Here is a 15,750-nt window from a genome sequence, read left to right as displayed (position 1 = left end):
ACAACACTGTGAGCAAACAGGGATGAGATTTCTCCCCATCTGAGGTTACGGCAGCCTGGCAAGACCAAGCGACTTCTGCAAGGTGACAACCACTTTGGGACTCAAAGCCAAGGCTTTAATGTGTTTGAATGTATTTGTCTATCTCCAAGTTTACTAGGGGTCTGCCTCTAAGAATCAATTTTGCATTGGAGTATTTTAGAAGTGCTCGAAGGAGGGAGAGAGGGAAGGAAGGTGGGGAGGAAAGCAAGGAGGGATATCAGCGACACAGAAATGGAGGAACAGAGAGAGGGGTGGTACAGGCAGTTCAGAAAATCTTCTTGAAGGAGATACCGAGTATGGGCCTTGGACAAATAAGAGAAACAGGCAGGCAGGGACACTCGACCTCTCAAGGTCATTCTCTGCCCAAGGTCTCTCTGATTTTCAGGATCCAGATGCCATCCTTAATTCTCTTTCCACCTCTCTCATCAGGGACCGAAGGCTCAAAATTAAAAAGTCATCATTTGCCGGAACAAGGCAGCTTTGGGCCCTAGGGCTTGGTGAATGAGGACCACACTTGACGCTGCCTGTTCACAGCCTGCCTGGGCTGTGGGGAAGGAAGAATCTTTGCCATCTGGCTGCTAAGCCACACTGGTGGGGGAGGACACAGCACTTGGCTGGGGTCCTTGATGGTGGGGCTTAGGCTGTAACTTGTGCCTGGGTTTATCTACCCACTCACCACTTCTTTTTATTTATTTTTACAGATTGTAAAAGATCTTCAATTGTGTGCACATGTGTTGTGTGTGTGTGTGTGTGTGTGTGTGTGTGTGTGTGTACACGCGCACGTGCATGCACATGTGCTTATGTTCATGCGAGTGAAGGTGCCCTTGGAAGCTAGAGTCTTTGAATGTTCCTGGAGCTAGAGTTATAGGGGGATATGTGCTCCTCAACATGGGTATTGGGAATATTGCAATATGCAAGGTCAGGGCATATTGTCGAACCATTTCTGAAGTCATTTATTTGTCCATATTTACCTTTCTGTTGTGTATGTATATGGTGTGTGTCAGGGGGACACACGTGCACATTGTATGAGGTCAGAGGATAACTTTGTGGGGTTGGTTATTTCTTTCCACCTTTATGTGGGAGGGCGATAAGCTTCAACCCACAGAGCCATCTCAAGAGCCCTTGCTCTCTTTTTAATTGCTATCGAACTCACTTTCTAGTTCAGGCCTGAAAAGAGTCAGTGAATCTCTCTACAGAAGGGAGCAGGACGGTGCACGGGGATGGGGGTGGCGTTGCATAGATTAAAAGAGCTGGAAATGTGTTTTTAGTCACAGTAGGCTGTTTGTTTTGTTTTGTTTATTTTTCTGGCATCATGGTTACCTGAATGAGCCATGCACATTGTGCAGTTGAGGGATTCAGAGTGAAGTAAGAAGTCATGTCTGGGGCTTAGCCTTGCCTGAGATGTTTTTTTTTTTTTTTTTTTTTTTTTTTTTTTTTTTTTTTTTTTTGGCTTGCTAAAACCTGAGTTTAAGATCTCAGACACAAAACAGGAGTGATGGGCAGGAGATACACCGGCATATCTGTTCACAAAGTCCAAGCAGGGAAGATGTGAGGTGAAGTGTGCCAAGCAGAACCATGGGGAGTGGCAAACAAGACCCATCCCAAAGAGGACACTAACCTCTCTTACCTGATATCATGACAGGAAGAGACCACAGATCAACATATTTTCTGATTTTTCAGGGGAAGCTAGGAATCTGGATTTTCAAAACACATAAATCTCCTAAGCAGTCGACTGCCAATTCAAATGAGTATTTCAAAAACACAGGGAGAGAGACACACATGTGACTTTTTGCACTGAATTGGCCTGGCCATCTCTAGAGTAGGGGAAATTTAGTGCAAAGGAGAGGGTAAGAAACACAGCTGGGTCAACAAAGGAAAGGTTCGAAAATGCCAGAGCTGTAGAGAGAGGAAACAGCCCGTCAACTCTGAAGAGGAAGACATGGTGACTTATCAGAAGGCATCTTGCAACAAGAGTTAGGCACAATTGATGTTTGAAATGGGGGTGTCTTAGTTACTTTTCTATTTCTGTGAGAAAACACCAGGGCTGAAGCAAGTTGTGAAAGAGTTCATTGGGGTTCATAGTTTCAGAGGGTGAGTCCATGACATGGTAGGGAGTGAGGTGGTAGGCAGGCAGGCAAGCATGACATTGTAGTAGTAGTTGGGGACTTATGTATTGATCCATAAACATGACGATTAGAAACAGTATGGGTTTCTGAAATCTCAAAAATGTACCCCCTTTAAAATGCCTTTTCTAAGAAGACCACACCTTCTAATCCTTCCCAAACAGTTCTACCAACTAAGAACTAAGTATTCAAACATATAAGCCTATGGGGCTGTTCTCATACAAACTATCACAAAAGGCAAGGGGATTCTGGTCAATCTTAGCTTGATGTTATAAGTTCCATTACTTCTAATATATGGCCCAGCTCAAGTAGTTTCAAGGGGGAACAATTTTAGCAACTAGGCTAGAGACGAGATAATGTGATATTTTGGCAAAGAATGTGGATGCTTTCTGCCCTTGTCCTAAAAGTCTGCCTGAGGCTAAATTGAAAGTTTTGGACTGATTTTGTTGGCAGAAGAGATTTCAAGATGATCTAATATTGGCTTTGTCACGTGGTTATTAGTAATCTTATGCAATTCTGAAAGGCAAAGGGCAATCAGGGCAAAAAGAAAGACAAATCGTACAGTTTGGGGAGAAAGGGGGCACCAGAAAATTTAATGTTGGAGCCAAGGCTTGTGCTGAAAGAGGTTAAGGAGAAGCAGCAAAATGGAGGGGTGCCCTCAGGGCAAGGCACTACTAGGCTAACTTGCAACTTGTGAAAAGAAAAGGCCTGAGAAAACTTCTGCCCCTAAAAAGCAATATTAAATCACAGCTGTGGCAGCTGTGACTTAAGAAGAGGCAAAGGCATCCCAAGTGAGCAGCTGAGCTTGGCAGCATTAGCTATGTAGGTCTGGCTTTAGAGTCATGAAGGATAAACAAAGAAAGGGGTTGTAGACTCTTCCTCTACAGTTAAGTACACTTCTGAGACTAGGCTTGTGGCAGGAAAGTCCTGCCCAGAGGTCCTGAGAGACCATTGCGAGAGGCTGTGAAAGTGAAGCCTGGATGTGTCAGAGTCGTGGGATGCCTGCCAAGGAGAGATGCTAACAGGGTGTGGAACCAGCCCAAGAGAGAGAAATGTGTTGTAGCCAGCAAAGCCAGAAGTGTGGAACTGTCTTAGCCCTTTGACATCAGATGTGGAGCCACGGGATTTGGAGTTTGCTCTGTTGTGATTTGGTCTTGCTTTAGCCTAGTATTTCCTATAATGTCCCTTTCTCTCTTTTGGAATGGTAGTGTATATTCTGTGCCATTGTATGTTGAAAGTATAGAATTTGCATTTTTATTTTACAGGGGGTTACAATTAAGATGTTACCTTCAGTCTCAGAGAGACTTTGAATCTTTAAACTTCTGAGGTAGTAAGAGACTACAGGGACTTTTGAAGTTTAACTCAGTGCATTTCGCATTATGATATGGACACGAATCTGTGGAGGCCAGAGAATGGATGTGCTCAGTACTCAGTTGGTGAAACTGCTTGGGAAGGCTGAGGAGATGTGTCCTTCTTGGAGAAGGTGTGCCACTAGGGGTAGACTTTGAGGTTTCAAAAGTTTGCAGCATTCCTAGTTAGCTTTCTGCCTTATGCTTGTGGATCAAGGTATAAGCTGACGGCTACTACTACAGAGCCATGCTTGCCTGCTTCGTACCATGCTCGCCATGATGATGGTCATTACTCTAGCCCTCTGAAACTTAGCTCAAAAGATGATGATGGTGGTGGTGGTGGTGGTGGTGGTGGTAGTGATGATAGTCATCATCATCGTCATCGTCATCATCGTCATCATCATCATCATCTCCTTCTTCCTTGTCTTCTTCTTCAGTATAATTTGTATATTTGTGTGAAGACATCATTAAATAAACACTTATTTGATATTCACAAGATAGAAGTAAGAAGGGAAACTCTAAAATATCTTATTTCTTGGTTTCTTACCACTCTGTCAATCTTCTGGATGCATTAGCGTGCATTCCAAGTAACCACAGAAGGACACTTGTCAGCCAAACCATCAACAGTGTGAACAAGCAGCTGAATATCTGCTTTGGCCTTCAGCCTGTAGTTGCTGGTGTTTCTGGAGAACAACGCCTACATCTGGTCTGACTACTCAGTCAGTAATCTTCAGGGACACTTGCCAAGGAACTATATTGTCCTTTATTCCATGGAGCAACCACAGAGGGGTTGGTCAAAGGAATGGAGCTATGTAATAAGCAGTGGGACTCTGCTTCTTCCATGGAACTGTACAGAATGTGGTAAAATCCTTGCTGTATTTAGATGGCAAGGGCCACCCATCTTTCATTTCTATCTTCCTTTGTGGCTCAACAGGAAGTGAATGAAACTGTCACCAGGCCATCTGCAACAGTAGGCATACCAATAAGTGCATGACCTTTATTGGCCATGCAATTGCAGGATGCATATGAGCCATCCACCAAGGCTTGATCCAACCAGTATCTCCGGTCCTCCAGCTCTGTCATCAAGTATGGGAAGTATGTTCTTTCTCCATTTCCATTCTGTCCATTCTGCAAAGTTACTATCTACATTTCCAGCTCCTGAGTAGTTAAACCTCAGGACTTAGAGATTTGCAAAACTCCTTAACTGCCAGTGTCTTTTTTATCATTCATATTAGAAAGATAGCCAGGAATGAAGATCACTCCTGGGCTTTTGTCTTTTAGTTTCTTATAAACCAGGAGTGGAAGGTCTGGTCAGTTAAGGAAAGGGAGTGTTATCTTTTGTCTCCAAACTGGGAGCCACCATCCTCATGGGGGCTTTCTAGCTATTGCTGTGCTTGGGCCTTGATGTTGGCTTAAGGAAACAGCTTCCCAGCTCCACCCTAGACAAGGTACCCAAGCCACCGTCTTCCCAGATGCCCCTGGGCAAAAAAAACTCTTATAAGTTGTCTTGGTCATGGTGTCTTATCACAATGGGGTTGTTTGAATATGCTTGGCCCAGGGAGTGAGCTATTTGGAGGTGTGATCTTGTTACAGTAGGTGTGGCCTTGTTGAAGGAAGTGTGTCACTGTGAGGGTGGGCTTTGAGAGTTTCCTCCTAGATGCCTGAGGATGGCAGTCTTCTGGTTCCCTTTGGAACAAGTTGTAAAACTCTCAGCTCCTCCAGCACTATGTCTGCCTGGATGCTGCCATGCTCCCACCTTGATGATAATGGACTGAACCTCTGAAGCTCTAAGCCAGCCCCAATTAAATGCTGTTCTTATAAGAATACCGTGGTCACGGTGTCTGTTCACAGCAGTAAAACCATAACTAACACATACAGCAATAGGAAAGTAACTAAGCTTATATGCCAGGAGAAGACATTATTCGGAGGGAATTTCTATTTCGTTCCAGCCTCTGGTTGTTTAAGATTTTTGTTTTTTCACAGTCCACAGAGACTTTTTATTTATGCTTTACATTTAAAAAAAGAATCCCGGGATTTTCCCTCCTGTATGTCTTCGTCTTGCCTCTTTGTGGTCCATGATGCCAGCCAAGGTCATCAGCACATTAAAACCAAACTGCCATGATGGGAACAGATTGTTCTGCCATTTCTCTAGGTCTTTGAGTTGAACATCAAATCTAGGGCTTATAACTCCACACTTGTTCAACCTTTCTGTGAGATTCACAACAATCTTCCCAGCTCTGTGGTCATCAATGATCTCGAATTCACCAATGTATCCGTGTTTCATCATCACAGTTAGGAACTGAACGATGACTTTGGAACACGGCCTGATGAGGACCTGGCGTTTGCCTCTCTTCTCAGCGTTGTTGATGCTCTTGATAGCATCTGCCAGAACATTCATTCACACCATGGTGACGGTGAGAGAAGATGGCAGAAAGAGGGTGGGAGGGGCAAACAGACGGAGTTATGGGTGCAAGTTTTTAAATAATATTTATCTACTTAGTGTATGTATGTGTGGGCGTGGCTGCCATGGTGCAGAAGACAACTTTCGGAAGTTATTTCTTTCTAATGTGTGGGTCCGGGGGACTCAAGTCAGGTCATCAGGCTTGAATTCAAGCCCTTTACCCATGAGCCATCTCTCTAGACTGTTTTTTGCTTTAATGTAAATTCTGACAAGCCTAGATTACCCAGAATCCTAGCTTCCATTTAGGTTGAAGTAACATGCGTTATCTATCAGGAGTTATTTCTACAGATTCACTGTCATGTTTGGTGAGGTAGGTGAGCCCTGGAGATTGATTTAGTTGGTGAGGATGGTTTTGCTAACCTTTCTATCCTACAGCTCTAGGGGAACATGAGGTAGGGGGCTGAGTTTTGGTCCACCATTTGTCTGTCTCGGCTCTCCTATGCCTCTCTGCAGTGGACGCAGTTTCAGGTATGTGTGTGGATTATGAGGTAGAGATCCTGAGCATGGGCCAACTATTTTTATCTGGCGCCCGCCCAAGTAAAAAGTGATCTGCTCTAAAAGTGGAGGAAAAGATGATTATTGAATGAAGTAGGAAACACACCTTTCTGAGGCATTACATGCTCGTGTGAGCATGCATGTGCATGTGTATGTGCCAACGAGTGAAAGGTACAAGCGTGTGAGTTTATGTGCATGGGGAGGCAGGAGGCCAGAGGATAATGGATTAGGTTGATTTTCTACCTTATGGTTTTGAAGCAGGATCTTCCACAGAACTCAGAGCTCACTCCTTGGCTAGACCTGGCTGCCAGCCTCCCAGGGATCTTCAAATTTCTACTTTCTTAGTGTGGTCTCACTGCTCCTGGCTGCTTATGCACATGCTAAAAGCAGAACCCAGGACCTCATGTTTGCACAGCAAACATTTTTACCAACTGAGCCATCTCCACAGCACCTTCTGAGGCACTTTTCAGGGGGGATTTTTACCCTGGGTGAGTTTTGCTTTTTTTTTTTTTCCAACATTGCTCTTAACCCTGCACATGCTATGCAGTGGGATGCTAGAAAACGCTAAGAAAAATGATATGACAGGATTGAGGGAGTACTGAGCTCTATGGAGTTGAGGAAGACTCAAGAGGAACTGAACTCCTAGAGACACCGTAGAGGGCACAAGGGTTTTGTGCTCACAGAAACCAGGAATGTTAAACACACAGTATTGTGTCATCACCAGAAGAGATGTATAACCTGTTTTCCTCCCAGAAGGCAGGGAATGGGTGCAGTTGACAGCCTGGTGATCTGTGTGGTCTGGAGGGCAAGCCCACGCTGGAATCTTTCAGACTATTGCATTTATCCCACACTCCTAGTCTCTAAGACCTTTATGTTGAGCACTGTTTCTCAGCGAAAAGAACCAATCTTTATGGGAGATGTCACATGTGATTTATAGCTTGGTGACCTCTGCAAGACCATACCAGATCCTCTCTTAGGCCCTTAGGCTATAGAACAGACTTTTATAGAAGAGGTCACATGTGCTTTATGAAGATTTCAATGTAATCATGCCTTAAAGTTCATTGTGTACACAGGATTGAGTTGATTGTTATGAGGAAACTTTTTTCCAAATTTACTGAACTCAAATATATCTAAAATAAAGTGGTGTCAGACTCCAGAAGCTTGAACCAACATCAGCTGGTTGGTTTCCCTTTTTATATCCTCTGGGTCCACACTCTGTTGGTTTCTGGTTTGCAGAGATCCTTATAAGACAGTAAGTAGAAGTTTCCGAGAAGCTGAGGATGGAACTGATTATGTAGGTGTAAAGTCCACTGAAGGTTTGACCTGTGCTGTTCCCATACAGCTGACCTTACACAGTGACCTTACAAACTGGAGCCGGACAAGAGTAATTTTCACTCTCACACAGCAGAGTGTGGGCAGTCACTGATGCCAACCACCATAATGCTTGTGGGCCGTTTCTTTTCCTGTCTGTGAGTACTGATGCTGGGTGGGATGCTGCCTGACTCATGAGTCCTTTACTCTGTGAGTCCTCAGATCGACTCCACTAAACGTAATTTGTCTGAGGTGTCATAATTAGTAGTAGTTATTAGTAATTTTCATACAGGGAGAGTCATCCCGGGCAGAGGGAACACTGTATAGCTGGGATAAACACTAATCCGGCTCTGTCTGGGAAATGCCACGTCATTTCCTGTGGGCGGTGGTGACAAGTGTTGTGATTACCTACTGTCATATGCTCTACCCAGGAGTCTGAGCTTTAATCTCACAAATCTTGTTTTGGAGCAAAACAGGAGCACCATGCTCTTCCGAACCAAGTTTAGAGTTCAGCTCAAGAAACTGGACATGTGGACAAGATGATTTTAACTAGAGTTTCTTTCTTGGCACATCCATTGCACGTGCTGTTGGGTTTCAGTGTGACAGATCCATGCGTGTCCACGTGTGGGTGTGGCACACACCTTTCTCGACACTCCCGACTCTCTGGTAATTCTCATTCTATTTCAGGCCATTTGGCTTTAGTTTCCATTTGTATAAAAGAACACACAGCACCCAAGTAGATGACGTGGAAGGTTCCGTGCTTCTCCAGGTTCCTCCTTCTTCTAAGAAGCCCGGGAATGAGTGGAAGTGCTTTCCCACTGGCAGAACTGTAGAGACAGGTTTCTTATCTGTCTGCCTGTGGAATCTCCCAAGTGCCTTCCTTGCATATCCAGCATGCGTTTACTTGATTTACTTACTCGCTTGGAAAATATTTATCCAATATGTTCTCTGTGATGTACAATGTTAGAGTTTGTGAGTAAAAAAGACAAACAGGAGGTGGTCATGGTGGTTCACCTGTGTGATCCCAGATCCCAGAACAACTTTGGAGGTAGTGGCTGGTGGAGGTTTGCTTGGTCCACACGGCAGGACCCAGCTTCAAAACCAACCAAAGAAAAACTGCAAGCAAGCAAACAAGAAGGTGAATCCAATGGGCATAACACCTTTTTCATGGGTTTACTCGGATAATAATCCAGGGACAAATGTATTGGGAGGAGACTTATACACACTAGGTATGGGTGACTTGACGACTTTTGCAGAGGTGACTTTCTTCTGGTGCAGTTTTCCAGTTGAAATTAAAAAAAAAAAAAGCAGGGGTCAGCAGTAGAGGGTGGACGGCACCAAGTGCCTAGAGGAGTGAGGGCCAACCATTGAGAAGGGCCTGTTCGGGTGGAAACTGGAAAGGGCAGTCTAGCTGGAGGGAGAGAGAGGAGGGAGAAGGTAGAGAGATGCAGGCTGAAGGGAGTTAGATGGCACCGCCACATAGGTCCCAGGGGGAGGTAGGGCTTGTCCTGGGGACAGCAGGAAGTCTTTGAAAAATTAGGAAATGGCACCATTCAGTGGGAGGTTAGCAGGTGTGCTTAGGAAAGCCATTCTTGGAGTTGGGAGTGAAGTAGATATAAGTAACGAGGTTTCGTTGTGGGGAAAGAGGTGGTGAAAATGGAGAAATACTTGCTTCCTTGTCTATAGCACAGAAGGGAGAGGGAAGGGTCAAGGTGCACTTTTGATTTGCATGTTGATGCACTAACCCACCAAGGGACCCACAGAAGCTCTCTTATCAGTGTAATAACTAGTTTCATGGATTTCCAGTTCTGAGAAAAACAACACCCCAGATTTACTTGAATATCATTTCTATACTACACAATTCTACTCTTTAATTAGCTCATATGCAGTACCCTGTTCCCCAGGAGCAGGCATTGAACTCAGGGTCTTACATAGGCTAAGCACGTGTTCTGCCATGAGCTACACTCCAGACCTATAGCAGTTCTGTAGACATTGTAGACACAAGCTCTTTATCACATATGTGAGTTGGGATATTTCCTCAGCTCTGTACCTTTAAAGAAACAAAAGCCTTTATTTTGATGGAGCCCAAGTTGTCTATTCATGCTTTTTCTATCATATCTAAAAAACGACTGGCTCATCCAAGGCCACTGAGATTTACACCAATTCATTCCTAGGTATTTTGCACCTTGACGTTTCGTATTTACACTTTTGAGTAGGTTTCTATGGGCTATGACAAAGGGAGTTTATCTCATTCTTTTGTGTGTGACTATCCACTGATCCTAGCCCCATTGAAGTCTATTCTTGTGTCATGAATAGCTTTGCTACACTGCGTAGGCTTATTTCTGGAGCCTCAATTCTATTTCTTACCATGCGTAGATGTGTGTGCATGTATCCATGTGTGTATCCCATTAGATAATAAAACGTATGTCTTCTTTATACTTGTAAATGATATGGGTCAAAAAGGCTGTTTTGTTTACCAGGTTTTTGTAGTAAAGTTAAAGTCAGAGAGGATGAGTCAGTCCTTCAACTCTGTTTCTTTCTTTCTTTTTAAAGACCAATGTGTTATTTGGAGCCTCTTGTAATTCCTTACAAATTCGAGCAATAGTTTTTCTAAATTCTCTAAAAATGACCTTTGGAATCGTGACAGGATTTCACTGTGTTCACCCCATAGGGAATAACAATACCTTCTTTACTACTGTGGTCTCCTGAGCCATGAGCTTACTTTTTTTTCCTATTTACTTAGGTTTTGATTTACCCTCAGCATTTTGTGGTGGATAGAATATGAATCTTAAACTTCTTTTATTAAGTTTATTCCAAAGAGTTTTGTTCTTTTAGTGTTATTATAAGCGAAGTTCTTGCTTTAATTTGTTCAGATTGCTCATCATAAGTACACAGCAATCCAATCAGCTTTTGTGTATTGATCATTTATTCTGTGACCTTGGCGACCTCTTCCTTGGCTCTAGTAGGTTGCAATGAGTTCCTTAAGGTTTTCTGAATGCAACGTTTTGCACAGACAGATGTCATTATGTTTCTTTCTTTATAATTTAGATACCTTTATTTCATTCTACCGCCTGCCTTCCCCGACTTTAACCTTTATTATAATACGGAATAATAAATAATAATTAATAATACATATAATTAATAAATAGTATGGAATAATAGGAATGATAAGAACTCACATGCCTGTTTCACTTGTAACACATGTTTTGTTGAGGAAAATGAATCATTGGTGACAAGTTTCTTGATGACACCTTAAGTAGAAAAATAAACAAAACCCAATAATTAACAATAATTAAATAATAACCAAACCTGCCACATTCCCTCTATTCTGGAAAATGCTTTCATCCTGAGGTCTCTCCGTTATGGCGTGTGAACATTCAGTGCTTCAGTCACTGTTCTACTGCTATGAAAATCACTGTGATCAAGGCAGCTCTTATTTAAAAACACAAAACAAAACAAACAATTAAACTGGAGGCTTGCCTACAGTTTCAGAGGTTTCGTCCATTATCATCATGGCGGAGCATGGCACTGGAGAAGCAGCTGACAGCACCTTGGTCAGCAGGCAGACAGGGAGATATTGGGCCTGGTGTGGGCTTTTGCAATTTCAAAGCCCATCCCCAGTGACACTGTTCCTGCCACAAGCCACACCTCTTAATCCTTCTAGTCCCATCAAGGAGTTCTACTTCCTAGTGACTAGGCATTTGACTACAGGAGCCCATCAGGGCCTTTCTTATTCAAACCACCACATTCGGGGATGCCATAGAATACATTCTCTAAAAGACAGAGGAGACTGTGATGCAAGGCCAGGCCACTCTTCAAGGACGAATTCATTCTGTCTAACTTTGGGAAATTCATCATTAATTAGACCCTACTGCTGGCCTCATTGGGGACTGTCTCACCTCAGACAGCTGAATTGCCTGTTGTCACACCTTTCCCTGGGTGGACTACACCAGTGATCACCTTGGCCCATGCTAGTCCCAGAGCTCCTGTGGCCAGCACTGCTGTTAACAGTTATTGACACCATCTAGATCTTTCCTCTGTCTTGCTTGCTTCCTCCTTTCCTTCTCCTTCTGTTGGTTCCCAGTGGCTTTTCAAAACATTGTACAGGCCAAACCCCACTTCCGCGCTCACCTCCAGAAAACTCCCATATGCATCACACACGCCTGCTGGCTCCTATTCCAATAGAACCCCAAACTCATAGCCCTCATAAGAAATATGACATCAGAAAAAACATGACAACATCTTGTGGACCACTTAAACACTTTCTTTTACCACATGTGGCCCTGGGTCATCTCTCCTTCATGAACACTTGTTACTGAACAGCAGTTGGCATGGTCTTGTAGTGACTTTCTAGTCAGCAGTTGGCATTTGGGGGATAGACTAGCACTAGCTCTCCCCAGATATTGACCTGAGAGTAATTATCCCAGGAAGGTAGATTGTAGTTCATGTAAGGTCCTGTTGCTAATTTTATCCTGATCAACATTTTAAAATTGATTCTAAGTGTGAAAGGCTGAAAAACAGCCAACCAGAAAATGGTAGAGCCCAAGTCCCCCAGAAGCTGAAAATATGATCTTACAAGGAAGAGTTCTATAAACAAAATTAAGGGGTTTTGTCTTATTGGGATTATCTTGCATTTTCTAGATGGGTCCTAACCCCAAACATGAGCACCTTTACAAAAGAGACAGACAGAGGCCTGGTACCCAGAGGAAATGATAAAATGACTATTGAGGCAGAGATTGGAGTCATGTGGCCACAAGCCAAGGCAAGACAGAAGAAGATAGAAGAGGCAGGGAGCATCTTGATTTGAACTCAGTGTGGACTTTCATTCTGAACTATAAGAAAACAAATGTCTGCTAGCTCAGGACATGCAGTCTGGGGTAATTCGCTATAACAGCCTTGAGTAGCTAATATCCTGGTTTTTACTCACTGTGAGGACATCGGCCACATCTTCAAAGATGTTACCTCAGAGGAAAAAGGCCCACCATCTCCCAAGTCAGTCTCCTTCTGGGAAACTTGCTGGAAGATACAGATGTCCGATTGGTGTAGAGACAGGAAGCAGCTCAGACCATCATGGAGGCAAGAGTTGTGCAGGCTCAGCAGGAAGGCAGTTCATGTCACCTCTAGTGAATGTAACTTAAATGTTTGTCTTTATGTGTAGGAATTGAGTTCATACCAAATTCACTAGGCTGAGCTGTACAGCTTGAATCCCCTCCTTAGCATACATAATAAATCTGTCTCACCACTGTGAGACAGTGCTGGGACTCTGTCTCCTGAATGATTGCGAGATCTTAACTTTACTAGACAAAGCTAGCAGTGATCTCAACATCTTGAGTACCCTTGTTGGTGGCCATATCCAAGCACTGGACTTTCTCCCTTGTGATGGTTTGAATAAAAATGGCTCCCATGGGCTCATATATTTGAATGCTTAGTCATAAGGGAGTGGCACTACTTGAAAAGGATTAGGAGGTGTGGTCTTGTTGGAAGAAGTATATCACTGGGGTAGGCTTTGAGGTTTGAAAGCCCAAGCCATGCCCAGTGTCTCTTTCTTCCTGCTGCCTGCGTATCTAGATGTTGAACTCTTAGCTACTCCTCCAGCACCGTGTCTGCCTGCATGCTGCCGTGCTTCCTGCTATGATGATAATTGACTAAGCCTCTGAAAGTGCAAGACAGCTCCAAATAAATGCTTTCTTTTATAAGAGTTGCTGTTGTCAAGATGTCTCTTCACAACAACAGAATACTGATACACCCCTTTTTGTCTACCTTCACCTATACGGTCTGTGGAATTAATAACTTTTCTCATTGCAAGGGTTCACAATCTGAGGGTATGTAATCATCATGCCAGGGAATTCTTGGTGGCAAGTGGTTCCATGGAAGCAGACAGAGCTCTGTGGCAGTGGAAGGAGAAGGTAATTTGGGCTTTTCATCTCCTCATATATCAGCAGATCAGGAAGCAAAGAACAGGCAGAGGAAGAAAAGGCTGGGCTTAGGATAGTTAAATGAGAATGATCCCCATAGGATCATAGTTTGAATACTTGGTCTCCAGTTAGTAGAACTGTTTGGGAAGGATTAGGAGGTTTGACCTTGTTGGAGGAGGTGTGTCACTGGGAGCCAGTTTTGGGGTTTCAAAAGTCTATGTCATCTTCAGTTAGCTTTCTTTGCCTCGTGTCTGTGGATCAGATATAAATTCTCAGTGCTCCAGCACCATGCCTGACTGCCTGCTGCCAGGCTCAGTGTCATGATAATCATGAACTTTAACCTTTGGAAGTATAAAGCCCCAAATACCAAATAGTCATGGTACCTTATCCCAGATTACAAAAATAACAAATAACACTATTAACTCATGTCTCCTAGCTATCCATTTCCCCCAGGTAAGCTCCATTTCCCAAAGATTCTACAACCCCTCAAAGCAATGTCATTAGCTGGGAACTAAGCATTCAGACATATAAACCGTATCAACACTTTCCTTCAGCTTAAAAACTAATTTTATTACCTTGGTATCTTTCATTGCTTGGATACAATAGATTTTTAAAAATAGGTCAATGTTGTCAGCCCAAGACAGTGAAGGTTTGGTTAATAACTCATGGATCCTACAAAGCTGTAAGGCTGAGCTTCCCAAACCTAGGGTGGTGTGACAGACTTGGGGTTTATAAAGATTTTTCACTCACGCTCTTGCCTTCCTGTCTTCACTCTATCCCTATTACCTCCCCCCAACCCCTGACGTGCTCATGGCCAGCATCTACTTCTCTACTTCTCTTCTCTGCTCTCTCTCTATGCCTTCCTCTGCCTCTATTACCCTCTTGATCCCCTCCCCATGCCCTGAATAAACTCCATTCATGGCTAGAAAAGAAAGTTTCAAAATGACATACTGAACAAGACAAAAGTATAATCTCACATATTTGCTTTCAAAACAATCAATTGTCCCATGTATAGAAATGGAGACCCTTCTAATTTTTCAAATGAAAGCCCTTTTTTTTTTTTTAAATGAGAAAGGTCCTGTAACATGTCAGATCAACCTTGTGCAGGGCCACATATCAGATATCCTGCACATCAAATATTTATATTACAACTCATAACAGTTACGGAGTAGCGACAAAAATAATTTTATGGTTGGGGGGCCATCACAACATGAGGAACTGTATTAAAGGGTTAAAGCATTTAGAAGACTGAGAACCATTGGTCTATAAGATTTAGTTGGGCATAAGCTCAATATCAGACAACTGAGTTCTGGGTCCTCTGAATAGTTTGCAGAGTCATGGCCTGTGTTGATGCGAGCTCAGTGATCTGACTGAGGGACACTATGAATTTTTGTCTGCACTGTGGTCTGGGCAGCATGCATATGGAATTGTGTTCTCCTCTGGTGCCAGATGGATCTGTCTGCCCTCCAAACAGGGAAAGTCCGGGGAAAAAGAAAGAAGCAGAAACATGAAGAAAGTCTGGGGGGCTGGAGGTCACTGTCCTGGAGGCATGGAGCAGACCAAAACTGAGCAGAGCACCGTGTTCCGTTTCCTACAGAGCCGTTGTGTGGATAAGACGCAACCCAGAACCTAGGCCGCACAGAAGCTGGCTCACATAAGAAGGCAGAGATAGAGCTGGCACCTCAAAGGAGTCTCTGGGATTTCTTTATGAAGAGGAAGGATGAGCATTCTATCAGGAATGCTCTGAAAGGTTTCCTGCATCTGGAAAGAAGTTGGGGCAGATAAGCATTGCCTGGCTCTGCTGGTCCTGGGTTCTTTGAAGTCCACTCAGGCCTCACAGGAAATGAGAGGCAGGCAATGGAATTTCCACTACAAAGATGAGAGCCACGGTGGTTTGTCCCGAGTTGCAGAGGACTGGCCAGGCAGAGTTCCCTGACATGGGCCCAAGAAGAACTGCGTGGAAACCTGAATTTCAGATTATACCTGTTAGGGAAGTCTTGAAGAAGACTGAAGAGGGCCTTTGGGATCTTTTGCTGGAAAGATCTACCACTCCATTG

The 15,750-nt window shown here is 43.7% G+C and overlaps 2 pseudogenes; both read right to left on the bottom strand.

The window, feature by feature from the left end:
- Positions 1-4,082: 4,082 nt before the first annotated feature.
- On the bottom strand, positions 4,083-5,026 carry Abhd10-ps1 (abhydrolase domain containing 10, depalmitoylase, pseudogene 1; annotated as a pseudogene).
- A 499-nt stretch (positions 5,027-5,525) lies between these two features.
- On the bottom strand, positions 5,526-5,918 carry Rps15a-ps3 (ribosomal protein S15a, pseudogene 3; annotated as a pseudogene).
- Positions 5,919-15,750: the final 9,832 nt, after the last annotated feature.

The sequence above is a fragment of the Rattus norvegicus genome, chromosome 19 (genome assembly GCF_036323735.1).
Source record: "Rattus norvegicus strain BN/NHsdMcwi chromosome 19, GRCr8, whole genome shotgun sequence".
Taxonomy (NCBI): Eukaryota; Metazoa; Chordata; class Mammalia; order Rodentia; family Muridae; genus Rattus; species Rattus norvegicus.
Note: the sequence above shows the minus strand (reverse complement) of the source record. Positions and strands in the feature narration are given on the sequence as shown.